The 25,537-nt window shown below is 39.3% G+C and overlaps 2 pseudogenes; one reads left to right on the plus strand and one right to left on the minus strand.

Annotated features, from left to right (window-relative positions):
- The first annotated feature begins 1,876 nt into the window (after positions 1 to 1,876).
- The window catches only part of LOC101415983 (acyl-coenzyme A synthetase ACSM1, mitochondrial-like), a 28,604-nt pseudogene continuing 4,943 nt past the window's right edge, over positions 1,877 to 25,537 (plus strand).
- On the minus strand, positions 9,191 to 9,286 carry LOC111764652 (U6 spliceosomal RNA; annotated as a pseudogene).

A 25,537-nucleotide genomic window follows, 5' to 3' on the forward strand; every position in this document is an offset into this window, starting at 1 on the left:
AGCCCCAAAATGCTATGATAAAATGAAAGATGGCCCTGTTGAATAGAAGGTACTAAAGAAAAAGGGACATACTTTGGTTTGCATGGGAGAAGGATCACTGTTGACAAGCAACTTCTAAGGCTGTACTTTTCATATCGCCCTCCTTTCTACCAGTAGAAAGTAACCCAAGGTGTATTTAACAGAGACTTACCTATTAAGAATGTGGAGCAGAGTTCTGGTTAACATCCAAAATTTAATTATGGTTAGGTTTTCATGGGTCGAAATGGCTGAAAAGCAAACTGAGTCAAGTTTTATAAGTTTATTCTGGGAAGCAGATTTGGCTCAATGGATAGAGCATCTGCCTACCACATGGGAGGTCCAGGGTTCAAACCCAGGGCCTCCTGACCCATGTGATGAGCTGGCCCATGCACAGTGCTGATGCACACAAGGAGTACCATGCCATGCAGGGGTGTCCTCTGTGTAGAGGAGCCCCATGTGCAAGGAGTGCACCCCATCAGGAGAGCCACCCAGCAGGAAAAAAGTGCAGGCTGCCCAGGAGTGGTGCCTCACACATGGAGAGCTGATGCAACAAGATGATGCAACAAAAAGAGATGCAGATTCCCAGTGCCTCTGACAAGAATGTAAGTGGACACAGAAGAACATGCAGAGAATTGACACAGAGCAAAGACTACTGGTGGGGAGTGGGGAAGGGAGATAATTTTTTTTAAAAAGTTTATTCTATGGATCTATTGTCAAACACTATCATCTTATTGGTCCTGAGGTGGAAGGGACTTAATGTGAACTTTGAGAAGGACCTTAATATATAAGTGTTCTGCTCCTATACTGAGGGTGTTTGCCAGTATTTGTGGTGGCAAAGAGGTTTCATTTCATGTGTCAATTCTCATGGATTGGTAATGGCTTTCCTGGGAAGGTCCTGAGACCATAACCCAGTCCATCAGGGAAGGTACAGTGATCATAGCAGCATCTACCCTGAGCCTGGGGATATATATCCTTGTCGTATCACACGACCAACACACAATCTCAGGCAAAAAGAAATTGTTGGCTCACAGAATCCAAGAACCTAAGAGAGGGGCAGGGATACAGTTGGACCTCAGGAATGATACAAAGAACCAGAAACTAATTGCCCTTGAGATTCTCTCTGGCCCTCATCTCCACAACTCCATGTTTAATAGCTTCCATCTCTCATGCCCAGGGATATCATCCTGTGACAGGAATCATAACCACAGACAGTTTCCAAAATTTGCATTTTAATGGCTTCAACCACAGAGACACTGAAATGTATACTCTCTGATACCAAACACAGGAATTTTGGAGGATTATGATTGGTGCAGCTTGGGTTCAAAATCCTGGGGAATGAATTCTCAACTCTGGACCAACTGACTTTGTCCAGAGGTGGATCATTTAAGAAGATGACATTTTCCATGGAAACCTCATGATTAGATTGGGGGAAGAGAAGTCTCCAAAGAAGGGGAAGTTGGGATAAAGGACATTCAGAATGATGAATTTCTACCACAAGGGGGATGCTCTCATGGCTTCCATCTGGTCTTAAATCCTAGGGGGTACAGGAAAAGAAGGCCCCTAAGAATGCATAAGGAATAACTGTAGACCCTCCACAGCATCTTCGGCCTTATGGTTTCCCAGCCACAGAGATAAGAATGAGGTTCCACTTCACTGGGGATGCTCTTGGCTACACTCTACCACCTCAGTCCATACACTGAGCCCTCCAGATTCTGAGAAGGTGAAACAAAACTCAAACTCTGGAAATTTACCATTTTATCGAGGAAATACTTAGTGTGCCACCAACCTGTCAGCCATCTCTTCCCAAGGTAGGTGGTGACTGAGGATTCTGTTCCTGCTTCCTGAGGACTACCCCACCATGCAGTGGCTGATGAGATTCCAGGTTCTCTGAGTATCCACAAATCCTTCCATTGCTCGCACCCTGCCCCTCAGCACCTGTACTGTCAGTGTTTATCAGAAGCCCCAGTGTGGAATGACTATGATAGTCCTGAAAAATTTAACTTTGCAAGGGATGTGCTGGACTACTGGAGTCAAATGGAGAAGGTAAGAGGGCATCCCTGATGGGGTTGGGGAGCACGAGTGGCTTCACTCTCCTTATGTTGCTCCTGGGAGGCTGAGGGGCACAAAACCAAGGGCAGGTTCTGCTTTAGCTCCCCAGCATTATGGAAGAAACTTATAATTCAATTTCACCACTTCTTTGCTTCTCTGATCCTCAGTGTTTTGGTCTGTGAAATGGGGATAATATAGGGTAGCTGAGTAATTTCATTTAATAAACAAGTTATTTAGTACACAATTGGTGCTCCATAATTGTGATCAAGTGCAAAGTTCGAGTCAGAGGGTCAGCAAGTTTGTATTAGTATGAGTTCTCCCCTTCAACTGATGGGACTGTGAGTTGAACTGGACTTCATCTCATCAGACTTCGGCTTGACTTCTCAAGGTTCACCCAGAGGGAGGGTATAGACGTCCTGAATGTGTACATGAGCATCATTTGCCCAAGCTATGATATCTTCTTCCTATGAAGATGCAAGTGTAACTTGAGTCCTCCCTATCAACACCCTACTTAACCTTGATCTCTCGAGGTTTTACCTGTCTCTGCAGATAACCCAAGAGCTTGGTTTATTTTTTCCCAAGAAACAGACTAGGAGATGAGCGGTGGTGACATGAGGAGTTGGGGTAGACAATAGGGATGTTTCTAGCTCTTAAGTTCCAGCCTACAATGCCTGCAGTATGAAAAGTGGCCCAGCATGATCCTTGTATAGAGGTTGCATACCCATGAGATGGAGGCAGAGAGGTGTGTAATTTTTAAATTTCACATGAGCATGCATTCATATGTTACTATTAATATTCAAGGCTCTAATGCACTTCATGGGTGCTTTCTCCTCATTCCCTTCTTTCTCCTTCCTCTGAATTTTCAAAATAACCTCCAGAATAACAAAGCTTTCAGTCACAGGGGCCATCTTTTATGTGCCATGGCAAGCTCTTTGAACTTAATCTTCTGATCTGATAGGTGATTTAAGTAACCCCCTGGAAATCAAATACCTAGTGCACAGAGGAGGGAGATTTGGACCCAAGCTGTCTGATTATAATCCATGTTATTAGCCACAGTGCTAACTGCTTTTTATTGAACCTGGTCTCATTCTGTAATGACGTCAAAATGTCTCTGTGTTCATATTGTAAACTGGCATCACTCATTGCCCAGACCAGCAATCTTGTTAAGAACTTTCAAACCATGAGATGGGCTGGAGAGGGAGGGAGAAAAGAGGAAGAGCTATCTCCCTTGCAAGTCTTATCTTCATAAAGTCCTTATTTAGCTCGCCATGCACCGACCCACAGGTTTAACCAAGTAAATATTCCTCCCCCAGGATGCTGGTTTTTATTGGGTTTCTATCACCATTATCAGTCATTGTAAATCCCATATCTCTAAATCCATCCTGCAGCCTTCCAATCCCATTAGTGTGCCTTCCTACCCCTACTGTTCCACCGGTTTCAGCAATTCCATTGGCCTTGTTCATGATCAATAACCAGCACCATCATTGTCGCATGCCAGTAATTTGCACACTGCCTAACACCTAGCATTCCCTCAAGAAACATTCATAAAAGAAATGAATTTTGATACCTGCCTTACTAATATAGCCTGTGCATAAACCCAAACTTATTTTATATCCAAATATGCCTTGAAAGCTAATAGAGAAGTATAGACTCTATAGGCTTTCCCACCCATAACATACATCAGATGGACTCTACAGGTTCATTCAAACTTTGAACCAAGTGGGCACACTTAAACAAAGGCATCTTGCTGACTATACCAAAATGTTCTGCTAAGGAAGAGGCAGAAACTCCAAGTGCTATATAAAAGCAGTTTTATTCAATTAAATACATTTCAGGTTATATCAAATGATTGTAACAATAATTCACAAAAGAAAGTAATCAATTAAACACATAGGAAAGAATGAAAGTATATATACAAACCCTCATTAAATTGGGGGAAAACACAACATGTGATCTTTTATGAGGCCAGGAAATCCCTCTGATGGACAATCAGAGTCCCAATTGGAAAAAAGGTCCCAGGCAGAGCATCCCCTCATGGAAGAGACTTCAACCATCCCCACTTTTATAAAAGCCCAAACCTGTGATCTCAGGGTGGTCATGCAACTCATGCTTTGTCAGCTCCTCCTGGAACAACAATGCCAACTCCAAGAGAATGGCCAGTTCCCCTGAGGAGATCATCATGCCCCAAAGTGCTCTATGGTATGCTGAACAGGAACATGAAGGTTTTCAGCTTTTAGTTTTACAGGGATACAAACAGAATGAGCAAATGCCACATTGGTAACTTATTCCTTTTAAACATTTGTTTTTTGGTTACTAGCTGAGGGGGTTGCCTGCATAGCAGTGTTACAACACTCCAAAGGACAATGGACAAGTTAACCATTCACATTTCTAGGCTAAAACAGCAGACATTACTGATTAGAAAGCTTATGAATTCACAACTCTGAATAATTTTCTTATACTACATCAATGTCCAAAGCCTACTCCTTTTATCCACAATCAAATTTATAAATCAGCAGTGTTGGTTATACTCGCTTTACTATGGTACCATCAATTCTATTCATTTCCACACTCTTACAATAAAACCTATTAAACATTCTGATGTGGACTATGGGTGGGAGGCTCTTCATCTCTTTGTAGATAACCTAAGCTGTCTGTGACTTGTTGGTGTGGGACAGTAAGAGGCTGCAGTCCTGCCCTTGGTGACCATGGCAACGACTCCAGTCCCAGGAAACAGTTTAGCAATGCAAAGTCTATAAACTTTAAATATTCAGGAAAAATGCAAATGAAATGGGCTAAAAGTTCATCTAGAATTTATAAGGTCCATGCTAAAAGCTTACCTAGGATGTGAATGATATATACTAATTCAAGCCTATTGAGCACTGAAACAAAGAACAATTTGACCCTTCCTCTATGTATAAAAGGAACTCAAAATTCTTGTTCAGGGCTCAGGTATGAAACAGAAAGCTCCCAAATCTGGCCGGCTGTCAATAAATCATTTTTCCTTCTCAAAATCATTCTTGAGTCCTGGCCTTTATATATACAAATGATTGAACCTCTCTCAACTTCTACAACAGTTCTACATGCATCATCCACTCCCTTTCTCAACCTACATTCTATCTAATAGTAATGTATACTCTAGAGCAAGGGTTCTTAACCAGGGGTCCATGAGCTTGAATTGAAATTCAAAACAAAACATTATTCTTGTGGGAATGTGTTGGTGCTGGTGTGATATATTTATTAAATAATACACAGTATAGTGTGGACTTAGTAAAGGGTCCTTGGTTTCACCTACTGGCAAGAGTCTGTAGAACAAATAAGGTTAAGAACCCCTGCTTTAGAATAGACCTCTGTGAGTTTACTTATTGTATTTAGTTCATATTAATGAGACCCTACAATATTTGTCCCTTTCTGTCTGCCTTATGTCCCTCAACATAATATCCTCAAGGTTTGTCCATGTTGTCCTGTGCATCCCAATTTGATTTCTTCTTAGAGTTGAGTAGTATTCCATTGTATGTATATACCACATTACCCATTCATCAGTTGATGGACACCTGGGCTAGTTCCATATTTTAACAACTGTGAATAATGCTGCTATGAACATCAGTGTGCAAATGTCAGTTAGTGTCTCTCCTTCAGTTCTCCTGAATATATTCCTAGTAAAAGGATTGCTGGATCATACAGCACTTCTCTAGTCTATAATGCTATATTCAGCTTCTTAAGGTACTGCCAAACTGTCATCCACAGAGGATGCACCATTCTATATTCCCATCATTAAGGAAGGAATGTTCCTACCTATCCACATTCTCTCCAGCCTTTGTAGTTTTCTGCCTTTTTTTAAAAAAAAAATAATAGCCATTCTATACAATGTGAAATGATATCTCATTGTAGTGTTGATCTGCATTTCCCTAATAGCTAGTGATGTGGAACTTTTCTTCATGTGCTTTTTGGGCACTTGTAATTCCTTTTTGAAAAATATCTATTGAAGTCTTTTGCCCATTTTTCAAATTGGGTAGTTTGTCATGTAATTGTTGAACTGTGTGGTCTTTTTGTATATCATGGATATTAAACCCTTTTCAGATATATGAATGCCAAATATTTTCTCCCATTGAGTCAACTGTCCTTAGAGATATAAAAGTTTTAAATTTTTATAAGGTCCTATATACCTATTTTTTTCTTTTATTGCTTGTTCTTTGGGTTTCAAATCTAAGAAACCATGTCCTAACATAATTCCTAAAGATGCTTCCCTATGTTTTCCTCCATAAATATGATAGTTTTAGCTCTTTTATTTAGGTCTTTGATCCATTTTGAATTGATTTTTTTATATGGTATGAGTCCTCCTTCTCTCTCTTTCTCCCTCTCTCTCTCTTAAATGGAGATCCAGTATTTCCAGCACCATTTGTTGAAGATACTATTCTTTCCCAATTGAGTGATGTTTGCCACCTTGTCAAAAATCAGTTGGCCATAAATGTGAGGGTTGATTTCTGAGATTTCAGTTTGATTCCATTGGTCTTTCTGCCTATTTTCATGCCAGTGCCATAGTGTTTTGGTCACTGTGACTTTGTAATAAGTTTTATGATTGGGAAGTGTGAGTAGTCCAACTTCATTCTTCTAGTTCAAGATGGCTATAGCTATCGGAGCCACCTTCCTTCCATATATATTTGATGATTGACTTTTCCATTTCTGCAAAGATGGTTGTTGGAATTTTGATTGGGATCACATTTAATCTATAAATTGCTTTGGGATAAATTGTATTGGCATCTTAGCTATATGTAAATTTCCAATCCAATGAACATACAATGGCTTTCCAGACTTGATCTCAAATTATTTATCCACTCTACAATTGGTGCACAGTTTAGGTAGTTTTCAACTAAAAGCTAATATGACTTAGTCCTGCATGGACATTCAAAACAGAAGCTATACAAGTTTCTGTTAAGTATATACTTAGGAGCAGAAATCCTGGGTCACATGATACATGTGTACATTTAGTTTAGGTAAATATTGCTGCACAGTTTTCCAAAGTGGTGTTACCAACTTACACTCTGACCAATAGGATATGAGAATTTCTGTTGGTACATGTTTTCACCAACACTTAATGTTCTCTTTTTCCCTTTCTATATTTCCCTCCCTCTTTCTGCCAATCATGTGGATTCATGGTGATATCATTGACTGATTTCAATTTACATTTTCTTAATTATTAACTAGGTTGCACATCATTTTATATATTTATTGGTCATTTGACTATCTATTTATATAAAGTTGCTGTTCAAATTTTTTTCCAACTTTCTATTGGGGTCTCAGTATTTTTCTTACTGATTTGTAGAAGTTCTTTATATAATCTGGATCTTAGTCTTTTGCCAAATTGTGCATTGTGGATATCATCTACTACTACATGGATTGCCTTTAATGCACTTATTGGATCTCTTTTGGTAAACAGCATTTCTTAATGAATGTAATTTAATTTAGGATTTTTGAGATTTTTACCATTAACACATTTTGTATCTTGTTTTAGACATTTTTGACTATTTGAAGATTATTAAAATGCTCTCCTATGATTTCCTTGAAATATTTTATCTTTTATATTTAGATCTGTGATACTTCTGGAATTTATTTTTGTATGTCTAAGGTAGGGATTTTCTGCGAGTTTTCCAACTGATCCAGCATCATTTATTGAAAATATCATTTCCCTACCTCACTGCAGCACTAACTAACTACCATTGTTATAAATCAAGTGACCATATATATGTTTTGCAGTTTCTAAGGAATTTACTCTGTTATGTTGGTCAGTTTGTCTATCCTTATGCCTAAACCATGCAGTTTTAATTGTTGTAGCTTTTTAATACATTATCAAATTAATGTATTTTGTATCATATATTACTGTACCTATAAATCTCTAGGTTTTTTCTTCATCAAATTTTCCTGGCTGATTCTTAGCCCTTTGCCTTTCCATAAAAACTTTATAATTAGCTTGTTAAGCTACATACATATACACACACACACTCAAGATTCTGAGAATTTAATTGGGATTTCATTAAATGTATAAAAAATTGGGGGAGAATTGACATTATAATATTAAGCTTTTAACCCATAAGTGTGGTATATCCTTCTACTTACTTAGATCTTATTTAATTTTTCTCAGTAATGCTTTATAATATTCAATATTAAAATCTTTCCATCCTTCATGAACTTTATTCCAAAATGTTTGTTTTTATTGATATGTAAATTGTTTTAAAAATATTATTTCCTACTTGTTTGTTGTTTGTATATAAAAATTCAATAGATTTTACATATTGACACTATCCATTGATCTTGCTAAATCTATTTATTCATTCTATAAATTCATCTATCAATTCTTTTGGATTATCCACATGTATAATGATATAATCTATGAATGAGGTAAACATTATACCTTTCCTATCAATCCTCACCCTTTGTTTATTTTTCTTTTCTTATTATATTGTCTAGAACCAGCAGTACAACATTCAATAGCCTGGACATCTTTGACCCCTTCCAAGTTTCAGAGGAAAGTTTTTAACATGTTATCATTGATTATAAGGTTTACAGTAGGTTTTGGGTAGATATTCATTATTGAATCAAGGAAATTTCTATCTATTCTTAGTCTTCTAAGACTTTTTATGAGAATAGTGTTGGATTTGGTCAAATGCTTTTTTGAGATGGCCATATGATTTTTCTCTTTTTCCCATTAGTCTAGAAAATTGCATAGATAGTTTATCAAATGTTAAACCATCCTTAAATATCTAGATTATGTCCCATTTTTAAATGTTTCATACTTTTAATATATTACTGTAATTATTTGATAATATTTTATTGTAACTTTTATATCAATATACATGGAAAAGATTAGTTGGTAACTTTACTTTTTTATAATGATGCCCTTGCAGGACTTAAGATTATAATAGCCATAAAAATTTGGGAAATGTTTTCATTTTTTTGTGTTTTCTGGAAGAATTAGTGTAAGGTTTCTGTCATTTCATTTTATGAGAATTCACTGGTAAAGCCATGTGGTCCTAGAGTTTTCATGGTAGGAAGGTTTTGAATAAAATATTCCATTTCTTCAATAGATACAAGGTTATGAAGATTTTTGGAGCAACTTGCCCTTTTCTTCTAAATTGTTAATCCTGCATGTCATCCTTGCACAGGGGTCATGACAATCTTCTCTGATTCATTCCAATTTTAGTACATGTGCTGTCAAAATGAGCACTATTGATAACTCTTGTTTTGTTTTGTTTTGTTTTTGAAGTGCCAGGGCCTGGGATTGAACCAGGCCCTTATATGTGGGAAGCTGGCACTCAACCACTGAGTGACATCCACTCTTCTGAGTTGGCTTTTTCATTTGTTTGCTTGTTGTTGTTGTAGTTTTTTGTTTGATTTTAAGAGGCATCAGGGACAAAACCCAGAATCTCTCATGTGGGAAGCAGGCAACTCAACCACTTGAGCTACATCTGCCCCAATCCATAGTTTCTTGTTTTCTTTGTTTTTTGTTTGGTTGGTTTTTGGCTTAATCAATGAGAATTTATGGCTCCTGGTTTTGAGCCTATGAGTTGTCCAAAATTAAGAAATCAACAAGGCAGTGTTTTCTCCCAGAAGCCAATCCATAACTTTTTAAGCAATATCTCTTTCAAATCACAAGAGTTAGAGTCTAAAAACATGAGACAGGTTTGTGAGCAACAATATTTGCTTTCTACTTTACTACAGCAACTTTCTCATCATTTTGTGAAACTTGTACAAAAGTACTACGTACATTGCCCCTCTTATAAAAGCAGTGCATAACTTTTTATACTTTTTAATATTCTTTTATATGTTGCAGGGACTTTTTCATGATTGATTTTTCTCCTATGTGTGAATACGTATATAAAGTACTTATACATTACTCTCATTCTACTCTTACCTCAGATAAGGTAGACTTCTTTGTTCCAGTCCTCTGAGTTAAAGGCAGTAAACATGTTTGCCCATAGGTGGATAAAGTGTCTAGAAGAATGTACACTAGTTACTAGTGTTGACCTCCAGGCAGTGAAAAATGAGATGAGGAGGGGCAAGATGGTGGCTGAGTGAGCGCACCTGGTATTCTCTCCTGCAAAGAAGCGGCTGGGCAGCATTGGAAATTCTTTGGGACCAGGCTGTTTCAGGATTTTGCAGGGCAGGAGGTGTCTGGACATCGATTTGGTGGGAAGGTAACAGAGAAAATTCGTGTATAAGATAAAATTGAGGCTCTATTACATGGAGGTGGGAGTTGCACGTGGGACGCTCCCTCCTGGGGTGGGTGGAGCCATGGCACTGGCGCTGCAGTGGCGATTTCTGGAGGCTCTGTGGTACTGGGGAATTCATAAGCCCTGAGCAGGCTATTGGGGGGCTAACAGGTCAGGAGGCCTTTGCAGACCAATTTGGGGAGACAAACGGGAGTTTTATTGTGAGGCGGGGAATTTTTGATTGCAGACACAAATAATAGTGCTTCTGCCTAGAGCCCCGCCCCCCAAGGCCGGCTGCTGATCTACAGCAGCCTTAAATTGTTCACAATAAAGAGACATCACCAGGAGACTGTTTCAGGGCCTGCAGGGTGGGAGACGTCTGGAAGCCGATTAGGGGAATATTTTGTGAAGAGTGGGAATTTTGGTTTTGGACTCTGTTATCGACTTTTCCGGCTGGAGCCCCTCCCCAGGCCTGGCTACTGATCTACGTCATTAAATTGTCTGCAGTGTAGAGGCACCCCCAGGTGGCCGTTCCGGGGGCTTACAGGGTGGGAGGTGTCCTGAAGTTGAACTGGTGATACAGCCACAGAAGAGACCCGAGTGAGTGAGTGAATTGCAGGATTCAGACACATAGGTTAGAGTTTGTGGATGTGACCTCTCCCATAGGGCTTGCACCCAGCTGCGGGGATCCCTGAAGGCTGTGTTGCATTGAGGTGCTCCCAGGCTCCCTGTTAACCAGATTTGAGGTTCCCAGGTCTGAGTCCCCTAAACCCTGGTGGCCCACACCCCAGAGACTCACACCTCTTGAGTCTTCAATATCACAGACTTTCTATCCCTGAATCCATCATGCTCTGAGGTCCATCTGAGGTCCTCGAATGTCCTAGCCCTCAAAATTTACATTTTTTCTTTTTTGTTTTGTTTTTATTTATTTTTTATTTTTTTATTTTTTAATGTCCTGATTGCTAACATTGCATTATCTCCTAGTCTTTTCTCCCAGCATATCCACAAAAGTCTTTTTTTTTTAAGGTTATTTAGGTTTTTGTTGTTGTTGTTGCTGTTGTGGTTGTTCTATATCTTTTTTTCCTTCCCTACTTGTTCCCCTCCCTTTACCCATGCCCTTTTTCTTTCTTTCTTCTCTTTTTTTTCCTATTTCTTGTCCCTCATTTTCTTCTTACTTTATTTTATCTTAATTATAAAATAGGTGCTGCAGGGAACACCTAACATTTGCTGGGTTTCCTCATCCTCCATTGCCTCATTTCTGTGTGAATTGATTTTGGCTACCTACACTATCACCTTTCCCCTACATCTTGATATCCTCCATCATCTACTGTCTCTCCTATATCCCACCTCCCTTTCTTTGATCCCCAAAGTGTCTAATTCTTAATTTCTAATACCTTTGTTTTGTTTTCTTTTATCCACTCTTGAAACTATTGCCTTTGTTTTCTCTTTCCCTCTCTCATGAAAACACTAGCTTTTTAATTCATAGCATATTCCTCCCATATTCAGTCGACTACCTCATCATACTCTACCTACCTACTGCTATAACTCTACACAACTTACATGAACCTAGTATCCATCTTCCCAGATCTCATATTGTTGCTCTGTTAACATTTATCACCAATACTACTTTACACTTTTTCCTTGCTTACACAATTGCCTTTCCCTGGCCCTAATACTTTCCTTTGAAGTGAACTCAACCAGCAATAAGAAAATAGAAAAAGAAGAACAAAGTGACAAAGAGAAGATATAACAGTTACGCAAAAACAACAGCTAACTAATCCCCAATACTGGACAAAGAAGCTAAGGAACTGATTAAACCCGTCAAGATAAAATGATGACAAGACAGCAACAAAAATCTACAAACCAAACAAGTAATCAGGAAAACATGGCTGAATCCAATGAACAAACTAAAAACCAGGAAGGGGAACAGAACATCACACAAGTAATTAAAGATCTCAAAACATATATCACTGACAAATTTAATGAAGTAAAGGAAGAGGTTAACAACATGAAGACAACACTTGGAGGGGAAATTGCAGACATACACAAAAAGATAACAGATATCATGGGAATGAGCACCAGAGTTCTAGAAATCAAAAACACACTCGCAGCAAATATCAGCAGACTAGAAGAGGCAGAGCAGAGAATTAGTGATGTGGAGGACAGTGTATCAGAAATCAAACAGATAGTAGAATTGATTGATAAAAAGATAGAAAAAATCCAGCTAGGACTTAGGGACCTGAATGACAATGCAAAATGCTCAAACATATGTATTATAGGCATCCCAGAAGGAGAAGATAAGGGAAAGGGGTCAGAAGGAGTGTTGCAGGAAATAACGGCTGAAAAATTCCCAAATCTACTGAAAGAGACAGATGTACATATCCAAGAAGCACAGCACACCCCAATCATCATAAACCCCAACAGGCCCACGCCAAGACATATAGTTGTCAAGTTATCCAACGCTCAAGACAAAGAGATAATTCTAAAAGCAGCAAGAGAAAAGAAAACCATCCCATACAAGGGAAGCTCCATAAGATTAAGTGCTGATTTCTCATCTGAAACCATGGAGGCAAGAAGGCAGTGGTATGATATAGTCAAGGTACTAAAAGAAAAAAATTTCCAACCAAGAATATTCTATCCAGCTAGACTAGCATTCAAAAATAATGGAGAGTTCAAAATATTCACAGATAAACAGAAACTGAAAGAGTATACCAACAAGAAACTTCCCCTTCAAGAAATTCTAAAGGGAGTTCTGCAGGAAGAAAGGAAAAAACAGGACAGGCAGAGTTGGAGGAGAGTGTAAGAGCAACAAAAAAGACAAAAAGAGAAGGGGAAAACAAACGAACAAAATATGACAAACACAAGTCCAATCAAACTATGACTAACATAAAAAATTCCTTGAAAGTAATAACACTGAATGTCAATGGATTAAACTCACCTATCAAAAGATTCAGACTGGGACATTGGATAAGGAAATATGACCCATCTATATGCTGTCTACAAGAGACACATCTTAGACCCAGAGATTCATGGAGGCTGAAAGTGAATGGTTGGAAAACAATCTTACAAGCCAATAATAACCAAAAAAAGGCAGGAATAGCTATATTAATATCAGACAAAATAGACTTTAAATGTGAAACAATTGTGAGAGACAAAGAAGGATACTACATTTTATTAAAGGGACAATCTGTCAAGAAGAAAGAACAATCATAAATATTTATGCTCCTAACAAGGGCACCTCTAAATACATGAGGCAAACGCTGGAAAAACTAAGTGAAAGAATAGATGCATCTACAATTATAGTGGAGGATTTTAATACACCACTGTCCACTCTGGCCAGAACATCTCAAAAAAGAATCACTAAAGAAACAAAATATTTGAACAGTATATTAGAGGAGCTGGATCTAATAGACATATACAGATCATTACACCCAAACACAGCAGGATATACATTTTTCTCAAGCGCACATGGATCATTCTCCAAGATAGACCATATGCTAGGACACAAAGAAAGGCTGAATGAATTCAGAAAGATCAAAATCATACAAAATAATATCTCTGACCACAGTGGAGTGAAGCTGGAAATTTGCAAGAGCCAGAGACCCAGATTTCACACCAAGAATTGGAAATTAAACAGCACACTCTTAGAAAAACAGTGGGTCAAAGAGGAAATCTCAAAAGAAATCAATGACTACCTTGAAACAAATGATAATGATAACACAACATACCAAAATTTATGGGATGCAGCAAAAGCAGTACTGAGAGGGAAATTTATAGCCATAAATTCATATATCAAAAAAGAAGAAAGAGCAAAAATTGAAGAACTAACTGCACATTTGGAGGAATTAGGAAAAAAACAACAAAGTAATCCAACAGGAAGAAGAAGGAAGGAAATAACAAAGCTAAGATAAGAACTGAATGAAATAGAAAATAAGAGAGCATTTGAAAAGATAAACAAGACCAAGAGCTGGATTTTTGAGAAGATCAATAAAATTGACAAGCCTTAATCAGACTAACAAAGAAAAAAAGAGAGAAGATGCAAATACACAAAATAAGAAATGAGAAAGGAGATATCACCACTGACCCCACAGAAATAAAGACTATCATAACAGGATACTTTGAAAAACTATATTCCAACAAAAATGACAATTCAGAGGAAATGGACAAATTCCTAGAAACACATAAGCAGCATATTTGATGAAAGAAGACATTGATGATCTCAACAAACCAATCACAAGTAAAAAGATAGAATCAGTCATTAAAAATCTCCCAACTAAGAAGAGCCCAGGGCCAGATGGCTTCACAGGTGAATTCTACAAAACATTCCAGAAAGAACTAACATCAATCCTGCTGAAACTATTCCAAAAAATTGAAACAGAAGGAACACTGCCTAACTCCTTCTATGATCCCAACATTACCCTAGTACCAAAGCCAAACAAAGACACCACAAGAAAGGAAAATTACAGACCAATTTCTCTAATGAACCTAGATGCAAAAATACTTAACAAAATACTTGCTAATAGTATTCAACAACACATTAAATGAATTATACACCACGACCATGTGGGATTCATTCCAGGTATGCAAGGATGGTTCAACATAAGAAAATCAATCAATGTAATACACCATATAAACAGATTGAAGGGAAAAAATCACATGATTATATCTATAGATGCAGAAAAAGCATTTGACAAAATACAGCACCCTTTCTTGATAAAAACACTTCAAAAGATCAGAATACAAGGAAATTTTTTGAACATGATAAAGAATATGTATGAAAAACCTACAGCCAACATTGTTTACAATGGAGAAATCCTAAAATCCTTCCCTCTAAACTCAGGAACAAGACAAGGATGCCCACTGTCTCCCCTTCTATTTAACATTGTCTCAGAAGTACTTGCTCGAGCACTGAGGGAAGACCCAGATATAAAAGGCATTCAAATTGGAAAGAAAGAAGTCAAAATTTCATTATTTGCAGATGATATGATCCTATACATAGAAAGCCCTGAGAGGTCTACAACAAAGCTTCTAGAACCCATAAATGAGTTTAGTAAATTCGCAGGTTATAAGATCAATGCGCAAAAATCAGTAGCATTACTGTACACCAATAATGAGCAAGATCAGGAGGAAATCAAGAAACAAATTCCATTCACAATAGTAAATAAAAAAATCAAGTATTTAGGAATAAATTTAACTAAGGATGTTAAAAACTTATACACTGAGAACTATACAAAACTGTTAAAGGAAATCAAAGAAGACCTAAATAAATGGAAGAATATTCCCTGTTCATGGATAGGAAGACTAAATATTATTAAGATGTCTATCCTACCAAAACTGATTTACACATTCAATGCAATCCCAATAAAAATCAACACAGCCTTCTTCAAGGAACTAGATAAACTAACTATGAAATTTATTTGGAAGGGAAAGAGGCCCCGAATAGCCAAGGACATATTGAAAAAGAAAAACGAAATTGGAGGAATCACACTACCTGACTTCACAACATACTACAAAGCTACAGTAGTGAAAACAGCATGATATTGGCATAAGGAGAGACACACAGAACAATGGAATCAAATTGAAAGTTCTGATATAGAACCTCATATATATAGCCATATAATATTCAATAAAGCCACGAAACCCTCTCAACTGCGAGAGAATGGCCTATTCAACAAATGGTGCCTGGAGAACTGGATAGCCATATGTAGAAGAATGAAAGAGGATTACCATCTCACACCTTATACAAAGATCAACTCAAGATGGATCAAAGACCTAAATATAAGAGCCAAGACCATAAAGACCTTGGAAAGCAGTGTAGGGAAACATCTACAAGACCTTATAATAGGAAATGGCTTCATGAACATCACACCAAAAGCACGAGCAGCAAAAGAACAAATAGATAAATGGGACTTCCTCAAAATTAAAGCCTTCTGCACCTCAAAGGAATTTGTCAAGAAAGTAAAAAGGGAACCCACAAATGGGAGAAAATATTTGGCAACAATATATCTGATAAGACTTATAACTTGCTTCTATAAAGAACTCCTATATCTTGAAAATAAAAAGATAAACAACGCATTTAAAAAATGGGAAAAAGATTTAAACAGACACTTCTCCAAAGAAGAAATACAAATGGCTAAAAAGCACATGAAAAAATGCTCCAAATCTCTAGCTATCAGGGAAATCCAAATCAAAACTACAATGAGGTACCATCTTACTCCCATAAGATTGGCAGCTATGAAAAAACTGAAGATTATAAATGCTGGAGAGGATGTGAAGAAATGGGAACACTCATCCACTGCTGGTGGGAATGCAGAAGGATCCAACCATTCTGGAGGATAGTTTGGCAGTTTCTCAAAAAACCAGCCATAGATTTGCCATATGACCCAGCAATACCTCTGCCGGGTATATACCCAACAGAACTGAAAACAAGGACACAAACCGATATATGTACACCAATGTTCATAGCAGCATTGTTCACTATCGCCAAAAGTTGGAGTCAACCCAAATGCCCATCAACAGATGAGTGGATCAATAAAATGTGATATATACATACAATGGAATACTACTCGGCTTTAAGAACAAATACACTACAAGCACACGTGATAACATGGATGAATCTTGAGAATCTTATGTTGAGTGAAGCAACCCAGGCATTGAAGGACAAATACTATATGACCTCAATGATATGAAATAAGCAAGCTGCCTCAGAAAGCTAGAGACTGGAAGATAAGCTTACAGGAAATTGGGGGGTGGAGGAAGGATGTGAGCCGACCTCTGCAGGGGTGGAATCTATGATACGCTGGTGGTAAGTATGAGCACAAAGAAGAGATAAAATGGGGGCAAGGGGTTGCCTTTGGGTGGGGCTTTGCAGGTTTGAGGGGTCCTGGGGATGGGCGAAGGGGTAATATTGCCCACAAAATTGGGGGGAGGGAGGGGCAACATACGAACATAGGAGATTGTCAGTTGTTGGTTGAGAGTAAAATGCTGAGAAAACCGTATCAAAATATAATTAGGAGGGTTACCTGTTTAGGATGCTCGGAGGGGATGGTCTGACGCAGGACGGACTCCTGGGGAATGTCTGAATGTTCATTTTGCCAGGGTGGGTTGTACCATTGGGTAGAGACCCATGTAGTGAGAGTGGGGGTGGACCCAAATCCTGGGGAGGACTAATGCCATCAAATAGAGGGAACTGTATCTCTCGAGAGAAAGGGTGGCTCCCAGGGCATTAGGGCAGTTTAGCAAGTCAGGCCCTCAACACAGTTGCAAGTATCTCTGGATGTGGCTCCTTGGGAAATGAAGATTGGCTGTGGGCCCCAAGGGGAGGGGGAAATGGATGTTGAATGGATGGAGCCAAGGTAAATGTGGGGGCAAGAGAGGAGTTTCATGAGAGTACACAAGGATGGATATAAAACATGTAATATTACACCAAAAACATATAGGGGACAACAGACTAATAATGTAAACCATAATGTAAAACATAGGATAACTAAAAAATTTAGAAAACTGTATAGCCTGAAGTATGGACCACAATGTAAGCACAGATGTCACCTTGTTTGAAAGCTATTGTCTTGGAGTCTGTACATCAGGTTCAGTAAATATGCTATGAATAAGTTAAAAGATTATCGCTGTGGAAGGGAAAAGGTTTTATGGTGGATGTGTGGGAGTACTGTATATTGTATATATGAATTACTGTGATCTAAGGCTCTTGTGAAGAGAAGCTCAATAATTAGGAAAAAAGAAAAGAAAAAGATAGGAAATAGAATTTTTCCAAATCAATATGTTTTCTATATCTAACCTTCAAACTCATCGCTATATTCCATTTTACTAGTAAGGGAACCTGACATTATATTGGGCTTCACTTTTCAGGAAGTTTTGGATCACAGAGTTGTTCAACAATGGCAGTGGAGGAATACTGGTATGGGATGTTATTGACAGGCGATATATGGTTGACAGGGAGTTATACAGGGCATGTGTCCAGGGTGCATGGAAATGTTTGGATATACTCATAGTGGAAACAATTAAAAACAACAGCTGGGGGGGGTACTGGGTTCCTGGCTGGGGGCGGGGGCTCTGTTGTGGTCCCTAGGGGAGCAGCAGCAGTTCCCCAGGTGCAACGGTAAGGACCAGGAAGGAATGAGGGTCCAACAGTGAGCCCCTGATACTAATGACTATGCTTGTGAGCCTATACACCTGAAATAAGAACAAGGCCTACAGCAGCACTGTGCCTAAGAGTTCCCTCCTGACAGCCTCTGTGTTACTCAAATGTGGCCAGTCTCTAAGCCAAACTCAGCATGTAAATGCAATGCTTTCCCCCCAGTGTGGGACATGACACCCAGGGATGAGCCTCCCTGACACCGAGGGATCACTACCAAGTACCAGCTGATGATGTAACTAGAAAATGACCTTAAATTAAAGGTTCAATGGGGACCAGCAGAATATCCCTGTCTACATATAATAACAGGAGTTAAAAATGCTGTTTGATCTAAAGTAAGGGGGAAATGGAAAAGTTGTCTTTTGTCTTTTGAGTTCATATGGCTATGAGTTTCTAAAAAAGAGTCTGGAGGTTGTCAGACGGATTGCCTTTATGCACACCTGAGCAAAGTCTCAGGGACAGATAAAGTAGATACAACCCCAGATATTGGTCCTTTTGAGGGCTAAAGAGAACCACAGGTTCTATGGTCATGGCAGATGGGGTTCACTGTCATGCCAGTTGGCCCTTCTTTGGAGCTGGTCTTTCTGCGTGATGGAGCTGGACTCAGATGTGATCTCTTTTCACAAGCCTTTCATGCTACTTTACTGGAATTGTAGTTGGTGTTGGGGCTGAAGATATATCTAGGGAATCTGAATCTCTGGACTGACAATATGATAGCCAGGCCCTGAGCCTCAACAGACTTCAGCTCCTACACTCTGATTTATTGGACTTACCCCACTCAGCTAGCATGGAGTTGAAGAATGTCCGCCACCACACCATGGAGCCTAGAGTGCCTATACCTGAAAGCAGGAGGATTGCATCCAATATCCATGTGGAATCTAAACCCCCTCTTGACATAGGTGTGGAATGGACACAACCAAGCCAAGGCCCACATGAAGGAGGAATACAGTAAGGATCAGAGTGGACTTAATGATATCCTATTCATGAACTATTATGGTTAATAATGGAGAAAATGTCATTGATGTGGAAAAAGTGGCCATGGTGGCTCCTGGGTGCAGGGAATGGGAGGAAGAGAAGAGATGCAGAGGCATTCTTGGGACTTGGAGTTGTCCTGGGTGGTGCTCCAGGGACAAATGCCGGATGTTGTATGTCCTCCCATGGCCCACTGGATGGAACGTGGGAAAGTGTGGGCTATGGTGTGGAACACGGGACATGGGGTGCAGCGATGCCTGGAGATGTACTCACCAGACACAATGGATGTGACATGATGATGGGTGAGAGAGTTACTGTGGGGGAGTGGTGGGGTGGGGGCGCTGGGGGTGAATGGGGACCTCATATTTTTTTAATGTAATATCTTTTAAAAAATGAATAAATTGAGTAGAATTTGGAAAAAAAAATGAGATGAGGCATTTAAAAGATTTTCTCTGTTTACATCAAAAACTTTCAATTGCCTAAATTTTTTCTCTGAATATCATTTGCTCTGAGAATAAAAATATGAAAACTATTTTTAAAGCATGCTCATTATAGAAAATGTCAGGAAAATAAGAAATTAACCAAGAAAATTAACCATAGTTTTTAAACCATTTACATATGTATGATAAGTCTATCTCATTCACTCTTGTGTCCTTTTTGTCAATGAACAGAGCCTAACAAACAATGAGGACTTAGTAAATATCTAATGAATAAATGACTGTTATTACATAAATTTGGATTACAATGTATATATGGTTTTACTTTTATTTTCTAACTTAATACTATATTGTGAGCAAATATTCTGAAAATATTTATTGATATTATCATATTTCATCATACAGAAGTAACTTAATTTTTAAATATTCCCTTATAATTGAGAACTTAAGTTATCCTCATTTTATTTTGTTGCCATAATAATTGTTGACCACCTACTATGTGCCAGGCACAATTATAAGCACTTTACTCATTTAATTAAAACCCTTAAAACTTTACTATCTGTAAGTAGCACTATTGTCTCTATTTTAAAACTGAGAAAACTGAGGCACAGAGAGGAACCCACTGTTCCTATGGGACTAAGACTGACATATGGGAGAATGATGTTTTAAATCTTCAACAGATGCCTTGAAGGTTGTTCATGGTCATGTGGGGCTTGGTGGGGTTGTGGGGGAAAGAGTTGGTTGCTACACAAGGCCACAAGTAGGTGAATGGATTTGACCCTGCCTCCCACTTTTCTTGTCTCTATAAATGGAATCTCAGCCCTTGAGCTAGGTTCACACTGAAATGTGACCATGGCAGTGGATTGGCCAACTCTGTGCCCTTTTCTCTTGAAGTAGGAGCTAACACGTGGTGTATGCTCTTGACCAGGAGGGCAGGAGAGGTCCCAACCCAGCTCTGTGGTCGGTGAATAGCAAAGGGAATGAAGTGAAGTGGAGCTTTGGTGAGATGACAAATCTAACCTGCCATGTAGCCAATGTCTTCTCGCAGGCCTGTGGCCTGCAACCCAGGGACAGTCTGGTCTTGCTTCTTCCCTGATGCCTGAGTGGTGGCTGGTGACTGTGGGCTGCATCCAAACAGATCAGTGATTCAAGGGGACCCCAATGGACTTCAGGGCTGACCTCGAGCCCATTGGTCCTGGGACATTGGGACCCTGCTCCAAGGATCTGGCCTCAGCCTCTCATGCTGGCACTACAGAGCAAGCCTCCTTGCCCTCCGGGAATTAACAATCAGTTGGGAAAGGAACATACCTTCCCTTCCCTCTTTCTTTCTTCTTCACAATCTTTCTCTCACTCCCTCTCATATCTCACTCTTTCTCCCTCAAATTCTCATGCTCATAGACTCTCAAACACAATCTCATGCATTCTCTTTCTCTCTTTTATATTCTTTCTCTTGCACCATCTTAAATGTTCTCACTTTTTAAAAGATTCATCAGTTATTAGCATTTTGCCAGACTCGTGCCCACTCTCTCTGTCTCTGTCTGTGTGTGTTTTTCTCTCCTTCTGTCCTCTCTCCCTCTCTCTCTCTGATGGAATCATTTGAGAATCAGTTGCATTGTGTCACAGATACTGCAGCATGCATCTGCTAAGAGCAGAGCTCTTTCCTTCAAATAATGGCAATGCAGTTATCACACAAGAAGGCTAATATGTTAACAAAATGTACATCTATTGTCAGAATTCCTCAACTGTCCAATTAAAGTTGTTTATATTTGCTATATTTTTTCTTTAAATCCAAAATGCAGTCAACTATCATGCACTGCATGTAGTTCCCAGTCTCTTCAGTCTCCTTTTCTCTTGAACAGTCCCCCAGCCTTTTTTTGCATGGCAGTGACATTTTTGAAGAGTCCAATCCAGTTGTTTTTCACAATGATCCTACATTTATATTTGAGTCTTTCCTCATGATTACATTTGGGCTACACACTTTCAGCTAGAGCACTGCAAGTGTAGTGTTCTACTTTCTCAGGGCATTACATCATGGGGTGTAGGAAGACAGTCTGTTTCGTCATCAGTGATCTCATTTGATCACTTGAATAAGGTAGTATTGGCCAGACTTCTCCTTTGTAAAGCCTCCTTTTGCCCATTGCAATTAATAACTAATCTGTGGTGTAATGCTTATGAAACTGTGAATGCCCTATTCTCCAACTATCTTTCACCCAATGGTTTTCGTATCCATTGATAATTCTTGACTGAATTGAACACTATAATGGTGGTTTTAAACAGTGACTTTCTATCTCTGTCATCCTCTCTACATTTAACTAGCTAGAATTCTTCTTCAAAGAAGAGCTTTCTATTTTTTAAGTATCTGTTAACATGTCTCATCTGCCTTCTATTGTCTACCTAATTTAGAATCAGTATGGGAGTCATGGATTCTTTTTTTAATAACTTCTCTCATTCTATCATTCCATCTTGCACACTCACAACACCCAAGCGCTTTTGCTCATATTCTCTCTCTCTCTGTGTCTTTATCTCAGTCTCTCTCATTCTCATATTTTCTCAAACATAAAATAGTTTATTAACTTGGAAATTTCATGTGGAATAAAAATTAGCAGCAAAGGAAGGGGGAGGATAGGGGAAAAGAGCCATGTCTTCTGTAGAACTAAGGGACAGACATGAGCTACTCAAGACATGAGTTGAGCCCTTTGGTATAATGACAATTTAGAAGGAGCCATAGCAAAGGAAGGCATTCCAACTGTGGTCACAGCACACAGAAAGGCTCAGAGTCAGGAAGAACATCTATGAAGGATGGCACTTTCAAAATAAAGAATGAGTATTGTGGGAGAGAAAGATGGAGAACGGGCAGTGACTGAATGTTGGGATGGGGAGTTTGGTGTTTTCCTGGCGAAAGGACACACATGTTAGTGCAGGGAAGAAATGTGGAGGGAAAAAATTCAATTCTGCATAGAAATTAACCAGACAGTAATACAGAAGGTGGGATGGCAGGAAGATGCAGGACAGTTGGAGAGGCTTGAGTCCAGTGAGTCATCTGAAGATCTGAACTAATTGTTGGTGGTAGAGATAGAGGGGAAGTTCAAAAGACAATGTAGTTACTGCTAAACTCCATATGAGGATTAAAGAGAGGAGAGGAGATTCAAGATGGCACCAAGGTACTGAAGAGAAGAAAGTGAGAGGAGGAATTCCAAGGGCAGACAGGCAGCTGGTCCTGATATGGAGGTCACTGCCCTACTCATATCTATCTTCCCAGACCTGCTGAAGATTGTGTAAAGTAGGAAGTACCTGTCTGTCTTCTGGTGTGATACATCTGTAGCAGAAAAGGTTATGGCAGGGCTTTCAACTGCGAGGTGCATCAGAATCATTTAGGGATCTGGTTCAAATGAAGATTTCACTTCAGCAGGGTTGAGATGAGGTCGGAGATTCTGCATTTCTAGTAAGCTCCTAGGTGGTGCTGATGCTCTTGATTCATAAAGAACTCTGCAGAGCAAGGGTTTCTGTGCAGTGGAGCCAGGGCTGAAACCCAATGCTATGGAAGATAACCAGGAAATGAACAGTTCCTTTCTCATCCCCAGGGATCAACTTCATGTTGGTGACCACCCAGCTGAGAGCCCGGAACATTCTCTACTGACGCCAAGCATCTAAGGCCAAAAGTGTTGTGACCACAGATGCCCTGGCCCCAGAAGTGGACTCTGTGGCTCCTGAATTCCCTGCTCTGAAAGTCAAGCTCCTGGTATCTGACCACAGCTGTAAAGGGTGGCTGAACTTCTCATAATTGATTAAGTGAGTTTCTGGTCTATTGATTGCACTATCTGCAGGCTGGTGAAAGAAAGCCATCTGCTCCCAAGGGCTGCAAGGCCAAGGGCCAGTGGTGCAATGCTCACCAGGCTGGAGGTAAGAAACCTTCTCTTTCCAATTATGTTGCTGACTTGCTGTGTGACCCTTGGCTAGTACCTTCCCCTCTCTTGGTCTCAGTTGCTTTATCTGTAAAATAGGAAGTTGAATTTCTATCTTCCTCTTATGAAAATGTACATACTCCTAGACTGTGCTAAGAGGATATATAAAGTCAGAGGGTTGTTATGTTACATCTTCCTTTTATAGAAAAAAATAAATATATTAAGAAGTTGAATGAAAGATTCAGATGAATTTTTAAGATGAAACTTGAGACTTCAAGAAAAACTGAGACCACATCTGGCAGGCAGCTTTGGTGGGCAACATTTCAAATACCCCAGGGGCAGAATGGTAGGTGTTCATTCTCCTCTGCCTTTGGGCACAGGGACAAATGTAGGGAAATGTTAGAGAAAGAAAAGTCCCTTTACACTTCCAAAACTCCAATTCTGTAAATGTTCTGTCAGTTTTCACATTACACACATAAATCATAATGGGCTTGTTTTCTTGAAGTAACATCTGTTTTTAAAGCTCTTTGCTTCAATCTCAAAAGGCAAATATTGCAGTAAAGTCATATCTTATGTTAGAGTCTAAAGTCAGAGAATGAAATGAAAACAGTTAAAATCAAGAGTTTTCTTGAAAAATCTCTTAAATCACCCAGAGTCCACATGTCATCCTTTCTCAGGAAGACCAATAGATATGGCATTGGGATTGTTTATAGTTTCTTTGGTTGAACATCAAATAAGGTAGCTAGTTTGCATATAGAACCATCCCAAGTAGTCTCAGTCTAGGAGAAGCTCCTGAGAATCAAGGCAGACTGAGGATACCACTCATTCTGCCTGCCATCTCACGTTTACACCAAGACAGATACATATCATGTGGAATGATGTTTATATGTATATGTCTTATGTAATATATAATAAGAAATATATAACATATATATCATCCACTGTTTCTCTTCCTTGCTCTTTGCCCCATCCTCCATCACCAAGATTACCATTAAATTCCTGTAAAGTCACTGTGTGTATCAAACAAGCTTAGCAGTGTGGTGAAATGCATTGAGTGTGGATCAGACTGCCTGGGTTTGAATCCTGGCTCTGTCAATTGCTAGCTGTGTCTTTAGGCAAGTTATCGAATCTCTATAAGCCTCTTCTTTTTCATCTGCATAATCTGAACCATAAGCATAGAATTCACCTCAGTGCATTGCCTGGAACATAGTAAGAGCTCTGTACGTGCCTGTTAAATCAAACAACAGCCCTGTGTTTTTCCATTTTTGACAGGAAGAAATGGCAATCCACTTGTCCAAACCACTCATAAAGTCAGTATGATGCTTAAGGAGAGTCAGTTTTGCCTCCAGTGTGACACATCCCCAGTTTCCTGACTCAAAGCCTCATGCTCCTTTTTTTTTTATTCCCTAGAGGATAGAAAAACAGCAAATGTGATTTTTCTCCTTTTGTCTTAAACCCCCTTGCAGATCAGCATCCCCAGAACACACCTGTATTAAGTCAAAAACCATGGACCCAATGGCCATCTTCACCAGTGGGACCACAGGCTACCCCAAGATGGCAAAACACAGCCATGGGCTTGCCTTACTATCCTCCTTCCCTTTGTGGTAGGAAGCAAGACACCCCCTGAGAAGCTGGGTCACACACCTGGGATGGGGGATTGTGTGGGTGTGGGTGTGTGCATGTGAGCACATTTGCATGTGCTGGAGAAGGAGCTCTAAGTAAAAGTGACTCCATACTGCTTTTCCTTCCTGCTTTCTTTGGTCCAGACTTCTGGGATCTGAGAGATGAAGCTTGTGGAATCCT

Source organism: Dasypus novemcinctus, chromosome 23 (assembly GCF_030445035.2).
Source record: "Dasypus novemcinctus isolate mDasNov1 chromosome 23, mDasNov1.1.hap2, whole genome shotgun sequence".
In the NCBI taxonomy this organism is placed as follows: domain Eukaryota; kingdom Metazoa; phylum Chordata; class Mammalia; order Cingulata; family Dasypodidae; genus Dasypus; species Dasypus novemcinctus.